Consider the following 5,000-nt stretch of genomic DNA (forward strand, 5'->3'; position numbering starts at 1 on the left):
CGCGTGGTACCTGTACCGCGGTGTTGCCATCTTGCACCTGGCAATGCCCGCGCTGTACCTCATGACTCGCCCGTGACAGAGGAACACAAACGAGCGCTTGTTCCCTTCCCTCGCCGTCCTGTTGCGCGGAGGAGCCTCATCTGTCCGCCATCATGCGCGCGGTCCTTCGAGGCTCCGAAAGGCCTTCGTCGGTCCGGGGTGCCAGTGCGAGGGCGCCGCTAGGAGGAGAGTGTACGGTTTAGGTGGCTAATGCGGGTTTACATTCCCGTGGGAGAGAGAAAAAAGAGCGAGAGTGTATGTGTGTGTGTTAGAGAGAGAGAGAGAGAGAGAGAGAGAGAGAGAGAGAGAGAAGAAGAAGAGAAGAGAGAAGAGAAGGAGAGAGAGAGAGAGAGAGAGAGGGAGAGAGAGAGAGGCAGAGACAGAGCCAGAGACAAAGAAGACGAAAGACAGAGAGGGAGAGAGACCGGCAGAGAAACTGAGACACAGCGAGAGGCAGCACCAGCGAAACTGAGAAAGAACGCGATACTAAGAGACGAAAGGGAAGGTTGAACGTAGGCGGCGAAGGCAGGCGAAGGCAGGCGAAGGCAGGCGAAGGCAGGCGAAGGCAGGCGAAGGCAGGCGAAGGCAGGCGCGGCAGCCTCCCCGCCGCCATTCCCTCCGTCGCAGCAGCGGCCAGACAAACGACGTCGTGCAGCAAACCCGACGGTTATGGTGGCTTAATTACTCGAGCCGTTACTGAGACACTAGTGGCCGTATAAACCCTTTCTTATTAGTATATCCATTATATTCATTACTGCAGGCAGTGCCCGGGTACGCTTGCTGCCGCTGCTGTGTGTGTAAGTCGCCTGTGGGAGGCTGGTCCTGATTGCCGGTTCCTGCCGCTGGTTCGTATGTGCAGCTGATGAAAGGGTTCGGATATATGCTGAATGATAATGTCGAGTGAGACGTTGATACGGATAATTAGCATATACAGCCTGGTTGTTAGCCATAGTTAATATTTGGTTTACGGTTAACTCGGGCTGCGATCTGACGCAATGCGCCTTGTTGTGGAGGGAGCGAGGATTTAGTTGACGGTCGCTGTTCATGTCTGGTCCTACTAGGATAGCAGTTCAAACCTATACTTGTAGCAGTTAGAGGCCTGATTAATTGATAGCAAGACCTGGAACATCGTGTTGATATTTATTACCTACCATTTGATCCACGCTTTTGATTAATGGTTGGTACCTGTTGGCGTTCATCGTCGAGGTCTGTCATTTAGTTATTATCACGTTTTTAGACCCTGGTTAAAGTCGACGGTTAATGTCATAGCCTGGAAGAGCGTTGGTGGCTGATAGATGGTATCCATTTCAGTATCGGAAGATGATTTCGGGGAATTTGTTGCTTCTTATTTTTTGATACTTTATGAACTTGCTACACCGACCATTTGTGCTTTTCTCGGTAATTACTGGTACTGCAGGTTTGGTTCTTTTCAGCACAATATATATATATATAGCAATCGTACATGCACAGCCCTCCGGTTTCTTTTTGTACAGTATGCAAGGCAGGTATGGACGAAAATCCTTATTTCTTTTCGGTCCAGTACCGTTCCGTCTTCCAGCACACACACGACGCTCTGTTCCGAAAGAAAAATCGACAAAAAAATGAAAAGGAACTCTTAGCCAACCCCAATCCATCCTTGGAAGCAGTTGCAACATTTTGTTTATTCTGCAACGCGTCCCTGTCGCCAGCCTGCCCCTTAAACCAAGTTACTTTACGGGAATTTAAATGTACAACTCGTGACCTCCAGCTGTTGTTGATTACGTTTTGAAATATTGTTTACATGAGTGAGCAGGGCAGGGTGTCGCGCCGGGCCAGCTGCGGCCTGTTTGCGGCCAGGTTGGGGTCGTGATAAATGGATTTGGTGTGGCCACGTCGGGCTGTGATCCTTGGGCTTTTGCAACACCCCGGATCAATAATCTCTTTCTCCACATTCAACTTCTTTTTTTTTTTTTGGTCTACTCATAATTCTTGTTCTTTATACCGGTGTATACAGAAAAGATTTTGGTGGGAATAGTATGTTAGAATTGTTGTTTGATTTTGTTGAAAGATCGATTGGAATGTCCGTGTGAAATTATTTCAGTGTTTTTGTTTTTGTTTTTCTGGAGTTTTCCTTGGTACTGTCTACTCGCCCCATTCTTGTCTATCTGTCAATTTTTACTTGTCTCCCATCCCTGTCCGTTTCTCTATCTGTCTTTTCTTGTCTCAGTATTTTCTTCTTCTTCTTCTTCTTCTTCTTCTTCTTCTTCTTCTTCTCTCTCTCTCTCTCTCTCTCTCGCTCTCTCTCTCTCTCTCTCTCTCTCTCTCTCTCTCTCTCTCTCTCTCTCTCTCTCTCTCTCTCTCTCTCACACATTTATACACAAAACACAACCAACACCCTTATTTCCCCATCTACCCCCCTCCCCCATCCCCTCAAACGCACGCTCAGCCCCGCCACTGAAGGATATGAAGGATCCCCCCACTCCCTCACCCCCCCCCCCCGCCAAGCCACGAAGCAACAACACTTGAAAGGATTATCATCTCTCAAATCGGCTTATCCTTATCCTACCGAGAAGGAGGCGCCGACGAAGGCCGCGAAGGATAGACAGGACCCAAGGATATCGGGCGGAATCCTCGTCATCCTTATCTCTCTCCTCCTTTTCCTCCTCCTCCTCCTCCTCCTCCTCTCCTTCTTCCTTCTACTCTTTCTCCTTGTTTATACCCGCTCCCCGTTTTATAGGGGGTTTCATAAAGTGGTGGGGGTGTGGGGGGGTTGCCTACGAGACGAGGGTTTTAATTGTGGTAAAAGTTGTGGAAAGAGATACTGTTTGTGTGAGAGAAGACTAGGATTTTTTTTTTTTTTTTTTTTTGAGGAAGAGGGGGTGGATGGAGAATTTTTTTTTGGGAGGGGAGGGGGGGGTTATAGTAACAGTGACACCAAATTTGTTTAAGAAAAAAATGAAATTGATGTTGTATTATCACTCTTCAATTATCAATGCCATTACTTTTATTTTCATCCCTATTGTATAATCATTATCACCATCATCATCATTATCACAATCAATTCCACCATGAGTACCATCAATATAATCACCACCATAATCAAGATCATTATCCTCATCGCCACAGAAGCAACACCATCGCTGCTTCTCGCTGTTATCCGGAGCAGAAGGAAACGTCAAAGAGCGGGCGAATCACCGGGCGCAACGAGGCTGTTCGTCGCCCGCACTCCGGCCGCCGTTCCCCGAGCCCTTCAGGAATTCGCTAACACCACCTGGCGGCCAAACGACGAAACTAACAGCTACATCGGCCGTAAACATTATCATAAACATCAACAATGACGAGCTATCCCCGGCGAGTTATACGGCATCGGGAAGTCCGCTAACGAGAGAGTGTCCTGGTTATGTTCCTCCTCCTCTTCCTCTTCCTCCTCCTCCTCCCTTCCTTACTCTCCTCTCTGGCTCTTATTCCCCTTGCAGATCCATGTTCTCTCTCCCTTATGTCCCTCTCCCTCTCCCTCTTTCCTACTCTGAAATGTCCTCACTGCCCCCTACCCGCCTACCCTACCTATGTCGCCCTCCCTCTTCCTTCGTGATATCCTCACTACCCACGCACTTCCCCCTCCATCTGTCCCTCCCCCTCTCCCCCACTCCCAATATGTCCTATCTCCTACCCCTCCTCCCACTCCCCTCCACCTGTCTCCCCCACTCCCCAATACCGTCCCCCACTTCTCCCCCTCCCCCCAATATCTACCCCTACTTTCTCCCCCCTCCCCTGCTCCTCATCTTCTCCCCAATATCTAACCCCACTTTTCCCCCTCCCAATTCCTCCCCACTCCTTCCCCTCCCACTAACTCCTCCCCCTCCCCCTAATTCTTTCCCCCACTCCTTCCCCTCCCGTAATACCTCCCCCAATCCTTCCCCTCCCAGTACCCTCCCCCACACCTCCCCTCCCCCTAATACCTCCTCTCACTCCTCCCCCCATCCTTCCCCTCTCCCTAATACTTCCCCCCTCCCCCTAATACTTCCCCCCCCCCTAATACCTTCCCCCCTCCCCCCGGCATCAAAATCAACGTGCAATCATGTGTCCTCAATCAAGGCTTTCATTACATTTTGCTTCATGAACACATCTCGGGTCATGGGAACGACCCGGGACATATGCTAGGACCCCTTACTGTTAAAGGGGGGAGGAGGGATAGAGGGGAAAGGGAGGGGGAGGGTGAGGGGAAAGGGAGGAGGAGCGAAGAGGGAAAGGGAGAGGAGGAGAGAGAGAAGGATTGTGAGGAGGAAAGGGGAGAGGGGAGATAGGAGGGTTGTGGATATAATAGGGAAGGAGAAAGCAGGGGAAAAGGGTGAGAGGGGAGATAGGATTGTGGACATGCGAGAGAGGGGGTGGAGGGAAGGGGGCAAATAAGGGAGACAATGGTTGTGGATAACAGGAGGGGAAGAAGGGAAAGGTGAGAGAAAGGTTGTCGAGGGATAGAAGGCAAGGGGAGAGGAGAGAATACCAGGCTTGTTGTGGCGAGAGAAGGGGAAGGTGAGAAGCAGGATAAAAATTTTGAGGTCATAGGACGAGAGGGGTAAGGGGAAAGGAGGGGAAAGAAGCATTGAGGGCATGAAAAAGGGGGTGAGGGTAAAGGAGGGAGGAGAAGGGTTGTGGATATGAGAGAGGGGGTAGAGGGAAGGCTAACAGAGGGTAGACAAGGGTCTTGAACATGAAAGAGGGGAGTAGGGTGAAGGGAAAGAGAGATGAATAAAGGGTTGTAGATATGAGAGAGGATGGTAAAAGGGAAAGGGGGAGGGCGGCTAGTTGTAGTGAGGGAAAGGGTAATAGGGATAGAATGATAGAAGAGAGATGGGTAGGAGAATAGGAGAAGGAAAGGGAGAGAGGGGTAAGGAACACGAGGGAGTGGATAGGAGGGAAGAGAAGAGAAGGAGAGGAGAGAAAATGTTAAGAGTCATCATGAATAGGGATCAGGCAAGGGA

This window comes from Penaeus vannamei, chromosome 2 (assembly GCF_042767895.1).
Source record: "Penaeus vannamei isolate JL-2024 chromosome 2, ASM4276789v1, whole genome shotgun sequence".
Classification (NCBI taxonomy): domain Eukaryota; kingdom Metazoa; phylum Arthropoda; class Malacostraca; order Decapoda; family Penaeidae; genus Penaeus; species Penaeus vannamei.